Consider the following 26,121-nt stretch of genomic DNA (forward strand, 5'->3'; position numbering starts at 1 on the left):
GCTGCGTATATTAAGAATGTTCTTGTTGAAAAGAGTTGCTTCAGAATACAATGGCAGGTGAAATATTCTGTGTTCTGAATTAGTACATAATAGGACATGGATTACGACGGGACAGTTGGATTGGGATCTATAGGCCTACCAACAAGACTGCTGCTCAACTTATGTGACATGTGACATTTTCAGAGCAAACCACAAAATTGGCACTTTCAAGAAAAACCTGGGCATCTGGAGAGACCGAGTGGAAAGAGGCGTTTTCGATATGTGGCCCCTATTCTCAACTCTGGCTGACGTGGGTAATGTAGACATGGATCACATGCGTGCATTGACAGGGTCACATCTGAGCAAACCTCTGCCCAAATTCGATGATTACTTCCCCTCACAATCTGATCCAAGCCAGGGAAAGCAGTGGATACGTAATCCGTTCACCAGCACTTAAGAGACTCACAGCTTGTCACCGGTTCTTGATGATAAACTATTGGAGCTTTTCCATGACCAAGGCCTGCAAGCTAATTTTAATGAGATGCGCCTGTCCACATTCTGGCAGTTCAGCTACAGAGAATACCCGCAACTGCTAGACGGCAGAGTTAATCCCCTTTCATTCTACCTAGTTATGTGAGACCAGTGCCTCTCTCGCTGCAACAAAATTGAAATATTGCAACAGACTGGCTGTTGAAAACACCTTGAAACCTATGGGCTGTCCCGGGCACAAAAAAGTATGAGAAAGGCTGGCCTATATTGTAGGCTATAGGGAGAAAAATATATGTATATAGGCTATAGAATATAATCCTAGGCTAAACGATTAGCCTGCTCAGAGAAGCACAGGGCAAAGTTATATTTCAAAGAAAATGTACTTCCTTCCCGTGTTTTGGCGCTGCTGGGATGGTGTATCTAAAAGTAGGCTACACTGCATTACAGATCACCTATGAGTGGCTCATCAAACAATTCTGAAAGTACATGACATTTTCACATGTTTCACCGCAAACTGTCAGAAACAAATCTCACAAGTATCAGACACCACAAGCTCACAGCTACTATCGAAGCAGCGCAACATTGACATTATCCCAATTTTCAGCAATATTGCCCCTTTCTGTCTGTGTGGTGCGGGCGTTGTGATGGGTCATTCACAAACAAATTGCTCTTTTTGAACAGCTCTTATTTTGGTGAATCGCATATGTGAAAGAGCCCGGAACAATATAGTGCGGAGAGAGCCTCATTCTAGTCCACACTAATCTTTTCAGTGCATTAAACTTTGTGTTCATTTTTTTTGCAGGCCGTCTAATAATTTGGTCAACTAAAAATGTATTTGAGCTCATATTTCACAATCTGAGATAATGGTAAGCAACGTTTTCGCCTTTAATTTACAATGTTTTCATGGTCTTAGTTCAATATCTAAGCATTACTGAACAAAGGGAGGTTTCAGAGTAAAATGAATGGCACTTTTAGGTGAACGGAGCCAAATGATCAGGCTCACAGAAAGGACTGCCCATTACTAGCAGTTGAAGTGAAAACTATCTTGTGGGTTGACAGAAATACTTTCCCCAAAACCTTACTAATAATAATAGTGAAGACAAAAAAACGGTGAAATAACACACATGGAATTATGTAGTAACCAAATAAAGTGTTAAACAGCAAAAAGGAAAGGCACACACCTGTCCCATATAAGGTCCCACAGTTGACAGTGCGTGTCAAACCAGAAACCAAGCCATGAGGTCAAAGGAATTGTCGGTAGATCTTTGAGACAGGATCGTGTCGAGGGAAAGATCTGGGGAAGGGTACCAAAACATTTCTGCAGCATCGAAGTTCCCCAAGAACACAGTGGCCTCCATCATTCTTTAATGGAAGAAGTTTGGAACCAAGACTCTTATTAGAGCTGGCCGCTCTGCCAAACTGAGCAATCGGGGGAGAAGGGCCTTGGTCAGGGGAGGTGACCAAGAACCCGATGGTCACGCTGACAGAGCTCTAGAGCTCCTCTGTGGACAACCATCTCTACAGCACTCCACCAATCAGGCCTTTATGGTAAAGTGAGCAGACAGAAGTCACTCCTCAGTAAAAGGCACTTTACAGTCCACTTGGAGTTTGACAAAAGGCACCTAAAGATTCTTAGACCGTGATAAACAAGATTATCTGGTCTGATGAAACCAAGATTCAACTCTTTGCCTGAATGCCAAGCGTCACATCTGTTGTAAAACTGGCACCATCCCTATGGTGAAGCACGGTGGTAGCAGCATGTGTTTTTCAATGGCAGGGACTGGGAGACCAGTCATGATCAAGGCAAAGATGAACGGAGCAAAGTACAGAGAGATCCTTGATGAAAACCTGCTCCAGAGCACTCAGGACCTCAGACTGGGGTAAAGGTTCACCTTCCAACAGGACAATGACCCTAAGCACACAGCCAAGACAATGCAGGACTTGCTTCGGAACAAGTCTCTGAATGTCCTTGAGTGGCTCAGCCAGATTCCGGACTTGAACCCATCTCTGGAGACACCTGAAACAGTGGTGCAAATGCTCCCCATCTAACTGACAGAGTTTGAAAGGATCTGCAGAGATGAATGGGAGAAACTACACAAATACAGGGGTGCCAAGCTTGTAGCGTCATACCCAAGAAGACTGGAGGCTGTAATTATTGCCAAAGGTGCTTCAACAAAGTATTGACTAAAGTGTCTGAATACTTATGTAAATGTAATATTTCTTTTTTTCTTAAAGTACATTTTCAAAAATGTCTAGAAACCCGTTTTTTGCTTTGTCATTATGGGGTATTGTATGAAAATTGATGAGGGGAAAAACTATTTAATCAATTTGGAATAAGATAGTAACCTAACAAAATGTGGAAAAAGTCAAGACTTTCCTAAAGCACTATAGGCTCCTTTGTAGCTAGTTAATGTTTAATTGAGAAGGTTTTTGGGAAAGCCTTTTCATCTACCAGAAGATGTTTAGGCCTATCATTAGCATCACTATATTTGTCCTGTTTCTTAATTGTTTGAATCTTGGACGTTTTATCTCATATTATGAGACATGTCTTACCTTGCTTCAAAGTAGCCTTACAGCCAAAATCCCACCATAGAGGCAATTATTTTATTAAGAGTTCCTCATATGCGTTCTCCTATTCTAATGGGTTTCTTTCAACTTTCTTTCAATGTCTAACAGCCAAAGGCATTATCCTCATCATATTAGCAGCCCATGATAGTTGTTGCATCTTTAGATCTCCCCTCTTTCTACATTTCTAATGGATATTTCTATCTCTGTCCATGAAACCACTCGCACGTGCAGTGCGCATTTTAGAATGGTCTTTCCTCGCAAATTGCATTTTGGAACGTTCACGTGTATAAGACTACCACCATCTGCACATTGGTATGCCTAAAATGCCTAAAATGTGAAGAAATAATAGTTTATCAACCTTTTAAGTTCCATCAGCCTTATTAATTGATACGGCATATACCTTCACTACACTACTTTGATATGCACCGTGGGGATTAAGAAGTGAGTATACGCAATGGCCACTGAAAAATAAGTGGGTATACGGCGTATAACTGTGTATACCCTCCACTACACCACTGCTTACCAGGTATCAATTTTCAACATGAATTAATGTAAAACAACAACAAAACATAATGCCAGGGAGGTGATTGTTTCTGAGAGTCAGAGCAAAAGGTTCGGGACTCTTGTTCTTTTGGTTTCCCAGCGGAGATGTTCAGCCACATTGGTTCCTGGGGATTAGAGAATATGATTATAAAAAGTGAACAATAATCAAGACATACATAACACTGTTGCATACACAGACACACACACAAACCCACACCTATATATAAAAAAATGAATGGAAGTATATATAGAGATAGTTTAGTGGTCAAAATAAGGGGTTAAGTACATGTAAAATCTTTCTTGTATCTCTTAGATATAGGACAGACACTTCAGAACAAACTTCCTTCAGATTTGTTGTTGGGAATATCTGTTGTTCTGTTATTCAATGCATTTGTATGGGCTAATAACAGTAAGGCCAAATTCAATGTTTCATCAAATAATTTCTTTATATATTGTTTTGATACTTCAAGGAGTCGTAAAATTCCAAATTAAATAGCTAATTTATCCTTGGCATGGCTTTCCAAAAACAATTCCATATAGCTTAGTAGAATCCCCCCCGGCTTAGAGAGGGTTTAGACTGTAATGGGTTAAAACAATTATATTCAAACAGCCACAAAGCTATCTTTTGGTCCAACAGACTTTCTCTGCCCTTAACCTTGTTCTGAACACATCCAAAACAAAGGTCATGTGGTTTGGTAAGAAGAATGCCTCTCTCTTCTGTGATTACTATCTCTAATGGTTTAGAACTTGAAGTAGCCACCTCATACAAGTGCGTTGGAGTACACTGTCCTTCCCTCAGCACATAAATCTATACTTGGTTTCCTCTATCATAATTGCTCCTCTTTCTCCACAGCTGCCACATTTAACCAGTGGTAACTTGTGGAATAGACACTGACATGCAGTTTTAACCAATTAGCATTTAGGATTAGACCCACCCATTGTATAATACTCAGCTACGCCTCGTACTTATGACCGCAGCACAGCCATGCTAAAAAAGTAGTTTAGCACGCCCTCTCGTATACAATTGCTTTACTATATAACTTCTGCTTATTAGCCTATATTATTGATAGTTCTTTATTAACCAATAATTGTTTCTACAGAACAACCGGAAAAAGTCATCACACTTTATATCAATATTTACCCTGCAAAACTAAAATGAGTCCTAAGGATGTCCCCGGAAAGTCATGAAATGGTCACCTACAGTGGTTAGGACATTGTGTTATAGTCCTGCGGAGGTTTTGTGTAGTTCCGGGATTGTACCAGGGATGTGTGATGGAAAATGTTATGTTTGTGCTTTTCTAATAACCACTTTCTGTGTTCATTCAAGTGACTGATTGAACGAATCCTCACTATCAGTGTCTGCAATTTGGCAGTATGCCCAGAACTTTGTTTTGAGAATGAAAGGATACCTCAATTTCAAGGTCTCATTTTGGAGAGAAGAAGCCTTGTGACATGCATGAACCATTATTGGTCGGTCACATGCATGAACCAAACTTTAATGCTTAATTAATTATGAATAATGAATAAGCTAAATCATGCAAATAGAACTTGTCTGTGTAAGTATATAAAAATAACTAACGGGACTGCCCTGGTGGAGCTCACACCAGACCGGTACTTTAAAAGGTATGCTCAGCTATAACTGATTTCATATGGGCAAATAAAACTAACAGAATAAATAGGACATTATATTCATCAAATAATTAAAAATACATTTTGGACTTACCAATGTAGACATTTTCACAGGTAATTGTTACTTGGATTAAATGTCAGGAATTGTGAAAAACTGAGTATATATACAGTTGAAGTCAGAAGTTTACATGGACCTTAGCCAAATACATTTAAACTCAGTTTTTCACAATTCCTGACATTTAATCCTAGTAAGAATTCCCTGTCTTAGGTCAGTTACGATCACCACTTTATTTTAAGAATGTTAAATGCCAGAATAATTGTAGAGAGAATGATTTATTTCAGCTTTTATTTCATTCATCACATTCCCAGTGGGTCAGAAGTTTACATACACTTAATTAGTATTTGGTAGCATTGCCTTTACATTGTTTAACTTGGGTCAAACATTTCGAATAGCCTTCCACAAGCTTCCCACAATAAGCTAGGTGAATTTTGGCCCATTCCTCCTGACAGAGCTGGTGCAACTGAGTCAGGTTTGTAGGCCTCCTTGCTCACACACACTTTTTCAGTTCTGCCCACAAATTTTCTATAGGATTGAGGTCAGGGCTTTGTGATGGTCACTCCAATACCTTGACTTTGTTGTCCTTGCGCCATTTTGCCACAATGTTAGAAGTATGCTTGGGGTAATTGTTCATTTGGAAGACCCATTTGTGACCAAGCTTTAACTTCCTGAATGATGTCTTGAGATGGTGCTTCAATATATCCACATAATTGTCCTCCCTCATGATGCCATCTATTTGTGAAGTGCACCAGTCCCTCCTGCAGCAAAGCACCCCCATGATGCTGCCACCCCCGTGCTTCAAGGTTGGAATGGTGTTCTCAGCTTGCAAGCCTCCCACCTTTTTCCTCCAAACATAACAATGTTCATTATGGCCAACAATTCCATTTTTGATTCTTCTGACCAGAGGACATTTCTCCAAAAAGTACGATCTTTGTCCCCATATGCAGTTGCAAACTGTAGTCTGGCTTGTTTATGGCGGTTTTGGAGCAGTGGCTTCTTCCTTGCTGAGTGGCCTTTCAGGTTATGTCGATATAGGACTGTTTTACTGTGGATATAGATACTTTTGTACCTGTTTCCTCCAGCATCTTCACATGGTCCTTTGCTGTTGTTCCGGGATTGATTTGCACTTTTCGCACCAAAGTACGTTCATCTCTAGGAAACAGAACACGTCTCCTTCCTGAGCGGTATGACGGCTGCATGGTCCCATGGTGTTTATACTTGCATACTATTGTTTGTACAGATTAATGTGGTACCTTCAGGCATTTGGAAATTGCTCCCAAGGATGAACCAGACATGTGGAGGACTACAATGTTTTTCTGATGTTGATTTCTTTTGATTTTGGCTGCTTTCTTTTGATTTTCCCATGATGTCAAGCAAAGAGGCACTGTGTTTGAAGGTAGACCTTGAAATTAACTCAGATGATGTCTTTTAACCTCTTAGAGCTACTTTTTTCAATTTCCACCTGAAGACATACCCAAATCTAACTGCCTGTAGCTCAGGCCCAGAACCAAGGGTATGCATATTATTGGTTTCATTTGAAAGAAAACACTCTGAAGTTTGTGTAAATGTGAATTGAATGTAGGAGAATATAACACAATAGATCTGGTTTAGATAAAAAAAATGTTTTATTGTTGTATCATCATCTTTGTTATGTTCCCCAGTTTATGTGTTGTAGTTTGTGTATTTGCATGTGTTTATTTCAGGAAATGGCTTCCTGAAATCCCTCAAGCAGCTGATTGGTTGACTCCGTGGCTAATTGGAGAGCTGACCCCGTCCCCTCGTCAAGACGCAGCTGTCTCCAATTACCCATTCCTTGAGAAGCTATAAAAAAGCCAGTGTTCTGTTCAGGAGGGAGAGATTTGCCGGGAGGTCATTGCAGAGAGATTTTGCTAGAGGTTGATTTTGCTGGGAGTTCATTGCTGGGAAGTGGTATGTTTTGTGAGTTTGTTGCTCAGGTAGAGCTTATTTGATGTCCTTTGTTTCTTAGTTTGTTTGTGAAAATTGTTTAATATTCTGTTTCATTTGTTCCCAGGGGGAAGGGGAAGGCACCTAGGGAGTGCTTAGGCAAGAGGCTCGCGGGCATACATATACCAGTAGTATATTCATTGTCTATGTGCAATAGGTAAGACCTGGGCGGACCACCCCCTGTATTTTGGTTAGTGCACCAGGTGGTGCTAAATTAGGTAAAAGTGGTTAGGCAGGTAAGATAGGAGAGGGGGGGGCTTTGAGATTTACTTTCTTTGCTTTGGTTCCGTCCAGACCCTTTCCCCCATATTACCGTGGAAAGGAATAAAGTCCTTGTAAGCGGTACCACATTCTGTCTGTTGTCATCCTTACTCGCACCTACAGTCCAGACCTTTTTCGCTTCACGGAGAGTTTAGTTGTAGCAGGGTGTTGCGTTCCCTCTTCATAGAGGCGTGTTCAACATAATGGGGGCTCATCCGGGATTTTTCCATTAAACCCACCGGATCCTGCTGCTCCGAGCTCTCTCTGGTTAGTGATTGAGGTGTGATGGTAGGTTGTGAGTTTGGATGACTTGTTTAGTTAGTGTGTTCAGGAGACTGCATTGTATAAGATGGCTGCATCAGCCATGCAGTGGTGCTGTAGCCAGCAAGCTCCTTGATGAGAAGCTCTCTGAAGGCTAGCTGTGAGATGGGGGGGCTTTCTACAGCTCTTAGCCATTTCCTTGTGTAGGATGAATGCATTCACCACAGCAATGTCGATGAAATGATAGAAGAAATTCTTGTACCATTTCATCATCTTATGGAGAACATTGTAATAGTCTATCAGTGCATCTGACAGACCCACACCTCCCATGCTCTTGTTGTAGTCCTTTATTGCAGTTGGAATGGGGACATTTTTTCCGGTCCATGCCCCAGTAGTGCTAAGACAACGGGTGTCCGGCTGGATGAACCAGCTTCAGTGGGGGATGTACACCTTGGCACTGGGGGCTCCCATTCGGAGTCAGTGTCACTGTTAAAGAAAATGTTCAGTTAGAATAGTTTCACATATGAGCCCTGTATCAACAGGTATAATAAACAGATATATATATATATATAGAGTACAGGGAACATAAGGTTTAATATATTATTATAGACCTGCTAGATCTACTGTCTCATTTATATTATGACAGACCAGCTAGATCTACTGTCTATTTTATATTATGATATTTCAGCTAGATCTACTGTCTCTATTATATTATGACAGACCAGCTAGATCTACTGTCTTTATTATATTACAACAGACAACAATTTTTTGAATATATTATTATAGACCCTCAACAGCCTCAAATAGGCAATTTCATGTGGGGGCGGGGTGGGGTGGAGCAGCAGACACTCATCTCGGCCATGCTCCCTCTAATCCACAATATGTATATATACACACACAAACATAGGCTATGGGACATACACATACAGTACATACAAACATACCCCACCCACAATGTATAGCCAACGTGTACTTTACACATTTCATTACATTTTTATATATTGCTACTAAAATTTAAGAAAATCCCAAATAATATTTTATATTATTAATTTCAAACAACGGCATTAGCATGAGAAGAACTTACCAGTCCAAAACGATGTCCTCTCTGTTAAAAAAATATATATACAAGGGACACAATTCACAAATTCTACTAAAGAGTCATGTCCTATGTGTAAAACTAACAATGATTAAATAATGAATGATTTCCGGGAATGCAATAAAGTCCAAAAGATATGGGCAGAGTTAGAAAGCTGGCTGTCAGAAGTTTTACAATGTAAGTTTACTTTTAATCCATCTACCTGCATATTTCAAGACATATGAAGGGCCAGTGAGATACCTAATGGGTTGGATCATTTTATTTTTGTCACTAATATTTAAGAACTTATTAAATAAATACTGGAAGCCAAATCATACCCCAACATTAAGACCATCAAATACCTTATTTAAGTCTTGAAAAAATCTGTCTAGGGAAAGAAACATCAAAACACAATTTGAAGTCATGTGGGGCAGGACTTCAGCTGAATCTGGTAATTAATGATGTGGCTGTTGAGCAAGTTGAGGAGACTAAACCTCTTGCTGTCACCTTAGACTGTAACTTGTCATGGTAAAGACATATTGATTCAACAGTTGTAAAGATGGGGAGAGGTCTGTCTGTGATATAAAGATGCTCAGCAGTTTTATAAAATATTGATTATTGCCTGCAAATTAGGACCAAGAAAAGCTGCAGGTGACCCAGAACAAACAGCACATCTTGCTCTTCAATGTACACCAGTGGAGGCTCCTCAGAGGAGGAAGGGGAGGACCGTCCTCTGAATTTAATCAAATGTTTTTATAACATTTAAAAAGCATCATTTTTAGATAACACGATACTAAATATAATCACTAAACCAAATAATTGATAAAAAACACAGTATTTTGCAAAAAAAGGTCTACAGTAGCCTTAACAGCACTCTGTAGGGTAGCACATGGTGTAGCCAGAGGACAACTAGCTCCTGTCCTCCTCTGGGTACACTGACTTCAATACAAAACCTAGGAGGCTCTTGGTTCTCATCCCCTTCCATAGACTTGCACAGTATTTTTGACAACTTCCGGAGGACATTCTCCAACCTATCAGAGCTCTTGCAGCATGAACTGACATGTTGTCCACCCCCAATCAGGATCAGATAATTATTCTAGTACTGAAAGCATAAGCTACAACTAGCTAGGACTTCAGTGCATAAAATGTAGTGAGTAGTTGACTCAAAGCGAGAGAAAGAAAATAGTTTTGAACAAATTAATTTCTTCCTAATTAAAGAAGAGAGAAATAAAAAGAGAGATTTTCATAATTTGTTTCAGTTTCAGTTTCACTTACTTAGCCGCAAATGCAGCTAGCTAATTTAGCCTACTGAACCACCCTGCACAAACAGAGGGATGTTATGTTAGCTAGCTGGCTATGACTATCCAACACAGCACTTGGAACTCTTCCAAGTCAAGGTAAGCTTTTGGTTTTACTATTGCCACCAGGTCCCGCCGGTGAACCTGCTTACTGCTTTCACTGGAACGTTACTGCATGATTCTAGCGGGTTTGCTAACATGTTCGTTCTATTAGCTATGCTGACTATGACGTTACTTTAGCTACGGTGACAACGATGTAGGTTACGTGTAACCTTGGAAAGGTTTTTTCGCCTGGTCACATGCAACTAATGTGTTGTGCATTGGAGTCCACAAGCGAAAGGAAGAGGTGAAAGGAGGGAGAGCGTATAACGTAGACACGAGAAGGAATACAATGTGACTGCTATGAAACTGTGAACTGTGTTAGATCATGTAGAGTATTAGAGTATCCTGTAGTAGCCTAAACCTATCGCTGTTATATTTAACTGGGTGAATAGGATATAAATGGCTGTCATTGTAAAGAATAAGAATGTTATTAATTAATTGACTTGCCTAATTAAATAAAGGTAAAATAATAAAAATTAAATCCAATATGCTGTAATAGAAATAAGGCAATGCTCATGAAAAATAAATCCTCTTCCCTGATCTGAAACGGCACTGATCTACTGCACACAGAGGGCTAATGTCAACAGTATGCATGCCAGCCTCTCTTGGCTCAAAGTAGAGGAGATATTGACCTCATAAATTCAATTTCTTTGTGAGAAATATGGTGTTAAATTCCAAATTGTCTGTATAATCAACTTACATATATCTCTGACAGACATATAGCTCTGACAGACCCCGCCAGACATGCCACTGTCCACATATCCAGAATGATTTCAAGGCAACGCACATTATTATACAGAGCCATAATCACATGGAACTCCCATCTCAAATTACTCAAGTAGACAGCAGAATTAGCTTTAAAAACAAATAAAACAACACCTCACATCACAACGCCTCTCTCCTATATGACTTAGTTAACCTAGTTAAGGCATACAGTGCCTTTAGAATGTAATCCTTCCACTCGACCTATTCCAGATTTTCTTGTTTTACAGCCTGAATTCAAAATAGATGTAAATGATATTTTTGTTACCCATCTACACACAATACCCCATAATGATAAAGTGAAAACATGTTTTATGACATTTTAACACATTTATTGAAAATTAAATACATAAATGTCTTATTTACTTAAGTATTCACACTCCTTTGCTGTGACACTCCAAATTTGTCTCAGGTGCATCCAATTTCCTTCGATCATCCTTGAGATGTCACTACAAGTTGATTGAAGTCCACCTACGCCTAGTGGTTAGAGCGTTGGAAGAGTAAACGGAAGGTTGCAAGTTCAGACCCCCGAGCTGACAAGGTACAAATCTGTCGTTCTGCCCCTGAACAGGCAGTTAACCCACTGTTCCTAGGCCGTCATTGAAAATAAGAATTTGTTCTTAACTGACTTGCCTGGTTAAATAAAGGTAAATAAAACACTGGACTGTGTTAGGCCTCTGAGATGCAGAGGCCCATGGTATAACGTTCAGTATAATCACAAATTCAATTTAATAATTTCGCAAAATAGACTTTGTGATGAAACTTAAGATTATAACTTAAAAAAACATTTGTCAAATGCGTAACACTCTTGAATCACACATTTTGGAATGTTTTCTGTTGTTGAAAGTAAATAAAGAAACCAGATTTCAATGAAAGGTTGTTATCATTCTTTATACATTCTCTTGTCAGTTATTTTCATATCATAATAAACAGATCATAAATGAGGTTATAATGAAAGTTAAAATCATGGTATGTAAGTATCTTTACAAGTTATTGTTTAACATGTGGTCAAGCTCTTGAAGGTGTTCCTGTTAGAGGAAAACAGATCATTGAAATTAAGATAAGTGTTAGCTAAATAGAATCGGATAGAAGGTATAGTTCAGCAACAGAGTAGTCATGGATGGTATAAAGTACAAAAAGTAGTGGTTTTATTTACATTCATCACCAGCTTTCTCGAACACTGACATTACAATACACAACTACACAACTGTAATCTCAGCCCTGACAGGAAAAGTGGAGGAGTTGAAGTTGATCGGTTTCACCTGTCTCTGTGCTTGTCTCCAGCCCCTCCAGGTGTCGCCCATCTTCCGCATTATCCCCTGTGTATTTATACCTGTGTTCTCTGTTTGTCTGTTGCCAGTTCGTCTTGTCATGTCAGGTCTTACCAGCCTGCTTTCCCGTCTTCCTGTTTCTTAAGTGTTTGTTTCCTAGTTTTCCCGGTTCTGACCATTCTGCCTGTCCTGCTCCGACACTGCATGCCATCCTGTACCTGCCTGACTCTGACCTGATTACGGACCTCTGTCTGTTCTTGACCTGCCCTTTGCCCCGTGATATAATAAATTATGGAGAACTGTACTATCGACCTCCTGTGTCTGCATTTGGATCATATCCTGAGTTGTGATAGTACAAACTGACCATGACTGACCCAGCAGACTCAGACCAGCTCCACAATGCTGTCTCCCAGCAAGGAGCCACCATTGGAAGACACGAGGAGTTACTGCAATGCCTTATGGAGGGAATCCATACCCTGGGAGAACGCCATGACAAGGCGTTCGATATATTGCTGGAGAAATTCCGTAGAATCCCTACAAGGCAGCAAGCCACACCAGTAATTCCCCAGACTCTCTGTAACCCCGCCACCAGCAGCGCTTCTTCCCAGCCTACCCCAGTGTCCCAAGATCCCCGCTTACCTCCTTCTCCGGAGTGCTACGCTGGAGATTCTAGAACCTGCCATATATATAACCTTGCTCCCGTGTTTCGACTACAGGGGCCTTAATGATTTGATTTGGATCTCTTTTAGTCCCCATTTTGACTAGTCTTCCAAGAGTCCTTAAACATTAAAATACAATTTATAATACAAACACATTTTCATAACACACTATTACAAACATACATAATGACCCAAATACTCAATCTAAAAAAGATTGATTCTTCATCTACTATAGTCCCACAACATTTCTATGTATTATATTTAAATGATTTTAAAATGTTTAAATGTATATATTGAAAGGTTTCTGGTTTGCTCAGTTAATTTATTCCATTTCTTTATTGCTTTAAATCGAAATATTATTTTGCCTATTTCTCTTTTCTGTCTGGATAACGCATGGATGGTGGACAATCTATTCCTAGTATTTACGGAATGCCTGTTTCTTACCAACTGTATACCATTGTGAATTGAACTTGGCCGTTTTAAATTATGTATATTATGAAATAAAATAAGCATGTTTTTTTCAATGATCTTGTCAATTGATGACCAACCAAGAACATTATGCATGACTGCAACAGAAGAACCATATATTCACCTTAAAACAATCATTGCTGCTTTATTCTGTGCATTCTGCAGCCTCCTAACTTCACTTGAAGATGCATTGCCCCAGACCACAGAACAGTAGCTCAGCTGACTCTCAATTAATGCTTGTGTTATTTGCTTAGGAATTTTTCATGGTAAATATTTAGCTATCCGTCTGATTATGCATGCTGTTTTAATATATATATATATATTTTTTACATAGATTAGTTATTTGAGACGACCATGATAGGCAGTTGTCTAGCTACAATCCCAATAGTTTGGTTTCTGCCACTTCTTCAATTTGTACTCCTCCCATACTTAATTGTATCCCATGCTGTTTTGGCCTTTTCACGGTTAAAAAACGTTACCCTCTACCACTCATCTCCTCGGCTTTCGAACCTCTTCAAGGAGTGACCATTGTCTAAGTTGGACCTTCAGGTACCATCTGGTTCGGATACGGCAGGCATATGAGTGAAAAACAGCCTTTAACACAGCTAGCGAGCACTATGAGTACTTAGTTATGCCATTCGGACTGACCAACGCTTCCGCGGTGTTCCAGGCCCTGGTCAACGATGTGCTCCGGGACATGCTGAACCAGTTCGTATTTGTCTACCTCGATGACATCCTTGTCCTTTCCCGTTCAGCCCAAGAACACGCGCAAGAAGACCTTCAGCATCTACTGGAGAACCTGCTTTTCATTAAACCGGAGATGTGTGAATTCCATTGACCACCATCTCCTTCCTACGATACATCTTCCTGGGGTCTGGCAAAATTGAAACTCTGCACGGTCCACATCGTCCTGGAACAAGGCAAAATAAACTCAGCTCCTGCAGCACTGGAAACTTTCAATAGCGACCTCCATTTGAGCCCGCCGAGCCAGCTAGGCTAGCTGGGTTTCTGTGTCTCTCCCCATCTGCGGAATCTGGAGCGATCCCAGGACAGACAGCAGTGCTCACAGCAACTAAGCCCAACAGAGCCGCAGGATCCAAAATGAAAGTACAGTCGTGGCCAAAAGTTTTGAGAATGACACAAATATTATTTCCCACAAAGTTTGAGGTTTCAGTGTCTTTAGATATTTTTGTCAGATGTTACTATGGAATACTAAAGAATAATTACAAGCATTTCATAAGTGTCAAAGGCTTTTATTGGAAATTACATTAAGTTGATGCAAAGAGTGAATATTTGCAGTGTTGACCCTTCTTTTTCAAGACCTCTGCAATCTGCCTTGGCATGCTGTCAATTAACTTCTGGGCCACATTCTGACTGTTGACAGCCCATTCTTGCATAATCAATGCTTGGAGTTTATCCGAATTTGTGGGTTTTTGTTTGTCCACCCGCCTCTTGAGGATTGACAACAAGTTCTCAATGGAATTAAGGTCTGGGGAGTTTCCTGGCCATGGACCCAAAATATCGATGTTTTGTTCCCAGAGCCACTTAGTTTTCACCTTTGCCCTATGGCAAGTTGCTCCATCATGCTGGAAAAGGCATTGTTCATCACCAAACTGTTCCTGGATGGTTGGGAGAAGTTGCTCTCGGAGGATGTGTTGGTACTTGGTACCATTCTTTATTCATGGCAGTGTTCTTAGGCAAAATTGTGAGTGAGCCCACTCCCTTGGCTGAGAAGCAACCCCACACATGAATCATCTCAGGATGATTTACTGTTGGCATGACACAGGACTGATGGTAGCGCTCACCTTGTCTTCTCGGACAAGCTTTTCTTCTGCATGCCCCAAACAATCGGAAAGGGGATTCATCAGAGAAAATGACTTTACCCCAGTCCTCAGCAGTCCAATCCCTGTACCTTTTGCAGAATATCAGTCTGTCCCTGATAATTTCCTGGAGAGAAGTGGCTTCTTTGTTGCCCTTCTTGACACCAGGCCATCCTCTAAAAGTCTTCACCTCACTGTGTGTGCAGATGCACTCACACCTGTCTGCTGCCATTCCTGACCAAGCTCTGTACTGGTGGTGCCCCAATCCCGCAGCTGAATCAACTTTAGGAGACGGTCTTGGCGCTTGATGGACTTTCTTGGGCGCCTTGAAGCCTTCTTCACAAAAATGTAACCGCTCTCCTTGAAGTTCTTGATGATCCAATAAATGGTTGATTTTGGTGCTATCTTACTGGCAACAATATCCTTGCCTGTGAAGCCCTTCTTGAGCCAAGCAATGATGACGGCACATGTTTCCTTGCAGGTAGCTATGGTGGACAGAGGAAGAACAATGATTCCAAGCACCACCCTCCTTTTGAAGATTCCAGTCCGTTATTCGAACTCAATCAGCATGACAGAGTGATCTCAAGCCTTGTCCTCATCAACACTCACACCTGTGTTAATGAGAGAATCACTGACATGATGTCAGCTGGTCCTTTTAAGGCAAGGCTGAAATGCAGCGGAAATGTTTTTGGGGGATTCAGTTCATTTGCATGGCAAAGAGGGACTTTGCAATTAATTGCAATTCATCTGATCACTATTCATAAGATTCTGGAGTATATGCAAATTGCCATCATACAAACGGAGGCAGCAGACTGATATTTTTTTATATTTGTGTCATTCTCAAAACTTTTGGCCACGACTTTATATAGAAACACTGTCAGCTTTACAAAAACAATAACCCAAGGTATCTCGTTCAGCTTTTGGCGTTCAACAGTGTTCAACAACAAACATACGTCGCACTCAGATGACATCACTAGTTTGAATTTCTGAGTTTAGATGAAAAGGTATCTGTGACAAGCGGACCCCTGCTCCCGCTATCGGCTCGGGCTCCGGGTGGAGTCCCGTGAAATTTCCCCCAGTTTCATCGGCCCTTTCCCCATCTCTAAAATCCTTAGCCCTTCTGCTGTTCGTCTTCTGTTGCCCCGCACCATCACGTGTCCAAGATAACCTGTGTCTCACTGTCCTTTGTCATGGATGGCGAGATTGAGATAGATTTTCAGTGTGGATTTGGTGCCTTTTCTGCAGAAAGAAATGAACAGAGATGTGATGCAATACATCTAAATCACTTTTATATCCATACCATAATTTGTAAGACAACTTTTACATATCTACTGCCCTCTTACACAACACCTTTTGACTTGTAGAATGACATAAAACATTTTTTTTTGTCAAATAGAAAATGATGGAAAAATGAGCCAACAAGATGTGGGTGTTCAGGAGGGTGGGGTAGCCCCTCAGGTTTTTGCACTGCATTTATTCACTGCATCTATTTAATCTCATCCAGTGATAAATGACCAGAACTGGCAGCAGTGTGTCCCATGTCCAGTCCATCTACATGCACAACAACACAACATAGAACGTAGCCAGAGCGCAGTAGCCAGCACATTCACACAAGGCCCAGACTGGCTACACCAACAATCAATAAAGTTTCATTTTAAGGAACATAGTAGCTTAATTACTTGTGATTGTGTTAGGGCTCTATTCAATCCGTCTCGCAGAAGTTCAGAGTTACAGCGTGATTTAAATTTGAAGGCAATGTTCACTTGTTAGTGGAGTCTACATTCACGGTAAACGCTGCATTCATCGGCTCGATCGGAAATTACCTTTACATTTCTATTGCACAATATGTAAAGCTTCAGCAATACAGATTAAATAGAGCCCTTAATCTGTCAGGGGAGAAATGGCATGAAATTAAGTCAGATATACATTACCAGTCAAAAGTTTGGACACACCTACTCATTCAAGGTTTTTATTTTATTTTTACTATTATCTACATTTGAGAGTATTAACGAAGACATCAAAATGATAAAATAACACACATGGAATCATGTATTAAGTGTTAAACAAATACAAATATATTTTGTTATTAGAAATTCTTCAAATTAGCCACCCTTTGCCTTGACGACAGCTTTGCACACTATTGGCATTCTCTCAACCAGCTTCACCTGAAATGGTTTCTCAACAGTCTTGAAGGAGTTCCCACATATGTTGGGCACTTGTTGGCTGATTTTCCTTCACTCTGCAGTCCAACTCATCTCAAACAATCACAATTTGGTTGAGGTCAGGTGACTGTGGAGGCCAGGTCATCTGATGCAGCACTCCATCACTCTCCTTCTTGGTCAAATAGCCCTTACACAGCCTGGAAGTGTGTTTTTGGGTCATTGTCCTGTTGAAAAACAAATGATAGTCCCAGCCAAGGGAAAACTGAATAAAATGGCGTATTTCAGTAGAATTATGTGGAAGTCATGCTGGTTAAGTGTGCCTTGAATTCTAAATAAATCACAAACAATGTCACCAGAAAAGCACCCCACACCATCACACCTACTCCTCCGGGATTCACGGTGGGAACCACACATGCCGAGATCATCCATTCACCTACTCTGCATCTCACAAAGACACAGCGGTTGGAATCCAAAATCTCAAATTTGGACTCATCAAATCAATTTGTATTTTTCACGTGACATGCTTACTTACAAGCCCTTAACCAACAATGCAGTTTTAAGAAAAATAAGTGTTAAGTAACAAATAGATAAGTAAAAAAATAAAAATAAAAGTAACATATAATTAAAGAGCACCTCTGCTGTTTTCAATCAAGATCTCAGCGATCAATGCCTCATTGCCTGCATCCGTAATGGGCCTGTGATCAAAAGACCACCCCGCATCACTGTCAAACGCTCCCTAAAACACTTCTGCAAGCAGGCCTTTCTAATCAACCTGGCCCGGGGTATCCTGGACTGACGTTGACCTCATCCCGTCAGTAGGGGATGCCTGGTTATTCTATAAAAGTGCCTTCCTCACCATCTTCAATAAGCATGCTCCATTCAAAAAATGTTGAACTAGGAATAGATATAGTCCTTGGTTCACTCCAGACCTGTCTGCCCTTGACCAGCACAAATATACACAGGCAGTTAGGAAAGCTAAGGCTAGCTTTTTCAAACAGAAATTTGCATCCTGTAGCACAAACTCCAAAAGTTCTGGGACACTTTAAAGTCCATGGAGAATAAGAGCACCTCCTCCCAGCTGCCCACTGCTCTGAGGCTAGGAAACACTGTTACCACCGATAAATCCACTATAATTGAGAATTTCAAGAAGCATTTCTCTATGGCTGGCCATGCTTTCCACCTGGCTACCCCTGCACGGCACCCTCCACAGCAACCCGCCCAAGCCCCCACCATTTCTCCTTCACCCAAATCTAGATAGCTGATGTTCTGAAAAAGCTGCAAAATCTGAGCCCCTACAAATCAGCAGGGCTAGACAATCTGGACCCTTTCTTTCTCTTTCATATCGTCTGAGATTCCCAAAGATTGGAAAGCTACTGCGGTCATCCCCCTCTTAAAAAGGGGTGACACTCTAGACCCAAACTGCTATACAGACCTATATCTATCCTACCCTATCTTTCTAAGGTCTTTGAAAGTCAAGTTAGGAAACAGATTACCATTTCGAATCCCACCGTACCTTCTCCGCTATGTAATCTGGTTTCAGAGCTGTTCATGGGTGCACCTCAGCCACGCTCAAGGTCCCAAACGATATCATAACCGCCACCGGACATTACTGTGCAGCCGTATTCATCAATCTGGCTAAGGCTTTTGACTCTGTCAATCACTACATTCTTATTGGCAGACTCGACAGCCTTCGTTTCTCAAATGATTTACCAACTACTTCTCTGAAAGAGTTCAGTGTGTCGAAACGGAGGGCGTGTTGTCTGGACCTCTGGCAGTCTCTATGGGGGTGCTACAGGGTTCAATTCTCGGGCCGACTCTTTTCTCTGTATACATCAATGATGTCGCTCTTGCTGCTGGTGATTCTCTGATCCACCTCTATGCAGACGACACCATTCTGTATACTTCTGGCCCCTCTTTGGACACTGTTTTAACTAACCTCCAGATGAGCTTCAATGCCTTACAACTCTCCATCCGTTGCCTCCAACTGCTCTTAAATGCTAGTAAAACTAAATGCATGCTATTCAATCGATCACTGCCCGCACCTGCCCGCCCGTCCAGCATCACTACTCTGGACGGCTCTGACTTAAAGTACGTGGACAACTACAAATACCTAGGTGTCTGGTTAGACTGTAAACTCTCCTTCCAGACTCACATTAAGCATCTCCAATCCAAAATGAAATCTAGAATCGGCTTCCTGTCTCGCAACAAAACATCCTTCCCTCATGCTGCCAAACATACCCTCGAAAACTGCCCATCCTACTGATCCTCGACTTCGGCAATGTCATCTATAAAATAGCCTCCAACACTCTACTCAACAAATTGGATGTAGTCTATCACAGTGCCATCCATTTTGTCACCAAAGCCCCATATACTACCCACCACTGCGACTTGCACGCTCTCGTTGGCTGGCCCTCGCTTCATACTCATTGCCAAACCCACTGGCACCAGGTCATCTACAAGTCTCTGCTAGGTAAATCCCCTCCTTATCTCAGCTCACTGGTCACCATAGCAGCACCCAACCGTAGCACTCGCTCCAGCAGGTATATCTCACTGGTCACCCCCAAAGCCAATTCTTCCTTTAGTCGCCTCTCCTTCCAGTTCTTTGCTGCCAATGACTGGAACGAACTTCAAAAATCACTGAAGCTGGAGACTCATATCTCCCTCACTAACTTTAAGCACCAGCTGTCAGAGCAGCTCACAGATCACTGCACCTGTACATAGCCCATCTGTAAACAGCCCATCTACAGTGGGGCAAAAAAGTATTTAGTCAGCCACCAATTGTGCATGTTCTCCCGCTTAAAAATATGAGAGAGGCCTGTAATTTTCATCATAGGTACACTTCAACTATGACAGACAAAATGAGAAAAAAAATCCTGAAAATCACATTGTAGGATTTTTAATGAAATTATTTGCAAATTATGGTGGAAAATAACTATTTGGTCAATAACAAAAGTTTATCTCAATACTTTGTTATATATCCTTTGTTGGCAATGACAGAGGTCAAACATTTTCTGTAAGTCTTCACAAGGTTTTCACACACTGTTGCTGGTATTTTGGCCCATTCCTCCATACAGATCTCCTCTAGAGCAGTGATGTTTTGGGGCTGTTGCTAGTTGAGGTGTACCTATGATGAAAATTACACGCCTCCCTCATCTTTTTAAGTGGGAGAACTTGCACAACTGGCGGCTGACTAAATACTTTTTTGCCCCACTGTATCTACCTCATCCCCATACGGTATTTATTTATTTATCTTGCTCCTTTGCACCCCAGTATCTCTACTTGCACATTCATCTTATGCACATCTACCATTCCAGTGTTTAATTGCTATATTGTAATTACTTCACCACCACTGCCTATTTATTGCCTTAACTCCATTATCTTACCTCATTTGCACTCACTGTATATAGACTTTTTGTTTGATTTTTTCTACTGTATTATTGACTGTATGTTTTGTTTATTCAATGTGTAAATCTGTGTTGTTGTATGTGTCGAATTGTTATGCTTTATCTTGGCCAGGTCGCAGTTGCAAATGAGAACTTGTTCTCAACTAGCCTACCTGGTTAAATAAAGGTGATATATATATATTTTTAAATAATAATATATACAAGGGGTACCGTTATAGTGTCAATGTGTGGGGTCACCGGTCAGTCGAGGTTATTGAGGTAATATGTACTGTACATGTAGATAGAGTTATAGTGACTATGCATAGATAATAAACAGAGAGTAGAAGCAGCATAAAAGAGGGAAGGGGGGGGGGAATGCAAATAGTCTGTGTAGTCATTTGATTAGCTGTTAAGGATTCTTATGGCTTGGGGGTAGAAGAGGTTGTGAAGCCTTTTGGACATAGACTTGGCGCTCCGGTACCGCTTGCTGTGCGCTAGCAGAGAGAATAGTCTGACTATGGTGGCTGGAGTCTTTGACAAATTTGAGGGTTCTTACTCTGACACCGCCTGGTAAAGAGGTCCTGGATGGTAGGAAGATTTTTGAGGAACGGAGGACCCATGCCAAATCTTTTCAGTCTCCTGAGGGGAAATAGTTTTGGTGTGTTTGGACCATGATAGTTTGTTGGTGATGTGGACACCAAGGAACTTGAAGCTCTCAACCTGCTCCACTACAGCCCCTTCAATGAGATTAGGGGTGTGCTTGGTCCTCCTTTTCCTGTAGTCCACAATCATCTCCTTTGTTCTGATCACGTTGAAGGAGAGGTTGTTATCCTGGCACCACACGTTCAGGTCTCTGACCTCCTCCCTATAGGCTGTCTCGTCGTTGTCGGTGATCAGGCCTACTACTGTTGTGTCAACGGCAAACTTAATAATGGTGTTAGAGTCGTGCCTGGCAGTGCATCAGTGAACAGGGTGTACAGGAGGGGGCTGAGCACACACACCTGAGGGGATCCGTGTTGAGGATCAGCATGGCGGATGTGTTGTTACCTATGCTTACCACCTGACGGCGGATCATCAGGAAGTCCAGGATCCAGTTACAGAGGGAGGTGTTTAGTCCCAGAGTCCTTAGCTTAGTGATGAGCTGTGAGGGCACTATGGTGTTGAACGCTGAGCTGTAGTCAATGAATAGCGTTCTCACATAGGTGTTCCTTTCGTCCAGGTGGGAAAGAGCAGCGTGGAGTGAAATAGAGAGTGCATCATCTGTGGATCTGTTGGGGCGGTATGCAGATTGGAGTGGGTCTAGTGTTTCTGGGATAATGGTGTTGATGTGAGCCATTATCAGCCTTCATGGCTACAGACGTCAGTGCTATGCGTCGGTAGTCATTTAGGCAGGTTTCCTTAGTGTTCTTGGGCACAGGAGCTATGGTGGTCTGCTTAAAACATGTTGGTATTACAGACTCAGTCAGGGACAGGTAGAAAATGTCAGTGAAGACACTTGCCAGTTGGTCAGCACATGCTCGGAGTACATGTCCTTGTAATCCGCCTGTTTAATGGTCTTACTCACATCGGCTACGGAGAGCGTGATCACACAGTCGGATGGAACAGCTGATGCTCTCATGCATGTTTCAGTGTTGCTTGCCTTGAAGCGAGCATAGTAATTCAGCTCATCTGGTAGGCTAGTGTCACTGGGCAGCTCGCAGCTGTGCCTCCCTTTGCAGTCTGTAATAGTTTGCAAGCCCTGCCACATTCGGCGAGCGTTGGAGCCGGTGTAGTACGATTCGATCTTAGTCCTTTATTGATGCTTTGCCTGTTTGATGGTTTGTCGGAGGGCATAGCGGGATTTATTATAAACTTTGGTGTCCCACTGCTTGAAAACAGCAGCTCTACCCTTTAGTTCAGTTGCCTGTAATCCATGGCTTCTGGTTGGGGTATTATTGATGAAGCCAGTGACTGATGTGGTTTACTCCTCAATGCTATCGGAAGAATCCCGGGACATATTCCAGTCTGTGCTACAGTAGAAATACAGTCCTGTAGCTTAGCATCTGCTTCAACTGACCACTTTTTAATTGACAGAGTCACTGGTGCTTCCTGCTTTAGTTTTTGCTTGTAAGTAGTAATCAGGAGGATTGAATTATGGTCAGATTTGCCAAATGGAGGGCGAAGGAGAGCATCTCTGTGTGTGGAGTAAAGGTGTTTTTTTTGCTCTGGTTTAACATTTAACATGCTGTAATAAATTAGGTTAAACGGATTTATGTTTCCCTGCATTAAAGTCCCCGGCCACTATTAGCGCCGCCTCTGGATAAGTGTTTTCCTGTTTACTTATGCCTATATACAGCTCATTGAGAACGGTCTTAGTGCCAGTATCAGTTTGTGGTGGTAAATAGATAGAAGAATATAGATGAAAACTCCCTTTGTAAATAGTGTGTTATACAGCTTACTCTACCTCAGGCGAGCAAAACCTTGAGACTTCATTAGATTTCATGCACCAGCTGTTGTTTACAACTATACATAGACCGCCACCCCTTGTCTTACCAGAGGCGGCTGTTCTATCCTGCCGATACAGTGCAAAAACCCACCAGCTGTATGTTATTCATGTCGTCGTTCAGCCACGACTCAGTGATACATAAGATATTACAGTTTTTAATGTCTCATTTGTAGGACATACATGATCGCAGTTTGTCTATTGTATTATCCAATGATTGTATGTTGGCTAATAGGACCAATGGTAAAGGCAGATTACCCACTCGTCGTCGGATCCTTACAAGGCACCCCGACCTATGTCCCCGATTTCTCCATCTCTTTCTCCTGCGAATGACGGGGATGATGGCCTTGTTGGGTGTCTGAAGTAAAAAATCTTCTTCCAGTACGAGGTGAGTAATCGCTGTCCTGACGGTGGTAGAAACATTATGTACAAAATAAGTTGCAAATAATCTGAAAAACACACACAATAGCACAATTGGTTCGGGGACAGTAAAACAGCAGCCATCTCCTCTGGCGCCATTATATGTCTCAGACCAAAGGACAGATTTCCACTGGTCTATTGTCCACTGCGCGTGTTTCTTAGCCCAAGCAAGTCTCTTCTTATTGGTATCCTTTAGTCGTGATTTCTTCGCAGCAATTCGACCATGTCTGATTCACATAGTCTCCTCTGAACAGTTGATGTTGAGATGTGTCTGTTGCTTGAACTCTTATCCTCTGCAGCAGAGGTAACTCTGGGTCTTCCTTTCCGGTGGCGGTACTCATGAGAGTCAATTTCATCACAGTTCTTGATGGTTTTGCGACTTGAAATGTTCCACAATGACTGACCTTCATGTTTTTACTTAATGATGGACTGTCATTACTCTTTGCTTATTTGCTCTTTGCTGTTCCTGCCATAATTATGGACTATCTTCTGTATACCACCCATACCTTGTCACAACACAACTGATTGGCTCAAATGCATTTAAGAAGGAAAGGAATTCCACAAATGAACTTGTAACAAGGCACACCTTGTTACACAACTTAAATGTGACTACATTATGAAGTTGGTTGAGAGAATGCCAAGAGTGTGCAAAGCTGTCATCAAGGCTAAAGCGCGGCTACACTGAAGGATCTCAAATATGAAATATATTTTAAATTGTTTAACACTTTTTTGTTACTACATGATTCCATATGTGTTATTTCATAGTTTTGATGTATTCACTATTATTCTACAATGTAGAAAATTGTAAAAAATAAAAACAATTTTTTTAATGAGTAGGTGTCCAAACTTTTGACCGGTGCTGTACATGGGAGCACACTGACCATGTGTCTACATTCATGTAAGTGAAAGTAACCTGAACAATAACAATGTTCTTATACTTTGAATGTTTTGTTTAGAAACTATAAAGAACGCAGTAGTAATTAACATGGTAACGGGGGAACAGATCTTTGCATTAAAATACAGTGCCCAAGCACTGTAGGTACACGGAAACTATGGTGAATCTATTAATGGATTCTACCACGTTCGAACCTTGTCGTTGCCGTCTTATGCCCTGTTGCTTCCTGTTACTTTCGAGTCGTGACCCTGTTATTTCAGCACTGTAAACTAAAGTGCTAACCATAAATCTACCCTCTTAATATTGACATTTTCTTTGAAGTGCATACAATGTGCATATTAAACATGCCACTATGATATGGGAACTCACATTGTTAGTCAAAAGAGCGTTGAGCATTTGACAAGTCTATTTTTGGTGCATTTGACACAAAATTGTTTTTTATTAGTCCATTACTTAATAGACCTGAAACATGGCATCTAAATGTTGGCTTTTTCTGTTCTTTATGGCGCGTATGCTGAAGCACTGCTGACCCCTCCAGGAGAGGCCCAGGGGTGAGCAGAAGCGCCTCCCAGCTGTGAGCCCTCAGGCTGGGCAGCTGAGAGAATGACAAGCCCCCTGCTCATGGAGCTGACTCCCTTTCCCATTCCTCTTGCTCAGCTTTCACTCCAAAAAACATGAGTAAAGGTAGTATCTGTGAGAGGTGAGCTAACTATAAATGTGATTGTCTGTGTGTTTGTCTTTGTGGGTGTGCATTAGATGGAGGCAGCATTAGCAATGAAGCAAGCATGAATATAGATTGATTGAATGCAGCAGGTTGACTTGGATGTTTGCCTTTCACCCACTATAGGGGGTGTAAGACTGAGTACACACAGAACTCATGATTAGAAGAGAGGAAATGTTCTGTTTTATATTACATTAGCCCTATTTCACTTGAGGAAATACAGTGCATTCGGAAAGTATTCCGCCTCCGTGACTTTTTCCACATTTTCTTTCATTACAGCCTTTTTCTAAAATTGATTGAATCATTTTTCCCTCATCAATCTACACACAAAGACCCATAAAGACAAAGCAAAAACTGTTAAAAAAACATTTTTGCAAATTCATTCAACCAAATAAATGCAAATACCACATTTACAGACCCTTAACTCAGAACTTTGTTGAAGCACATTTAACAGCAATTACAGCCTTGAGTCTTCTTGAGTATGACGCTACAAGCTTGGCACATCTGTATTTCTCTGTCAGGTCTGTCAGGTTGGATGGGGAGCATCGCTGCACAGCTATTTTCAGGTCTTCTCAGGGATGTTCGATCGGGCTCAAGTCAGGGCTCTGGCTGGGCCACTCAAGGATAGAGGTTTGTCCCAAAACCACTCATGCGTTGTCTTGGCTGTGTGCTTAGGGTCATTGTCCTGTTGGAAGGAGAACATTCCCTCCAGTCTGAAATCCGGAGCGCTCTGGAGCAGGTTTTCTCTGTACTTTGCTCCGTTCATCTTTCCCTCGATCCTGATTAGTCTCCCAGTCCCTGCCACTGAAAAACATCCCCACAACATGATGCTGCCACCACCATGCTTCAC

This window comes from Oncorhynchus gorbuscha, linkage group LG16 (assembly GCF_021184085.1).
Source record: "Oncorhynchus gorbuscha isolate QuinsamMale2020 ecotype Even-year linkage group LG16, OgorEven_v1.0, whole genome shotgun sequence".
Classification (NCBI taxonomy): Eukaryota; Metazoa; Chordata; class Actinopteri; order Salmoniformes; family Salmonidae; genus Oncorhynchus; species Oncorhynchus gorbuscha.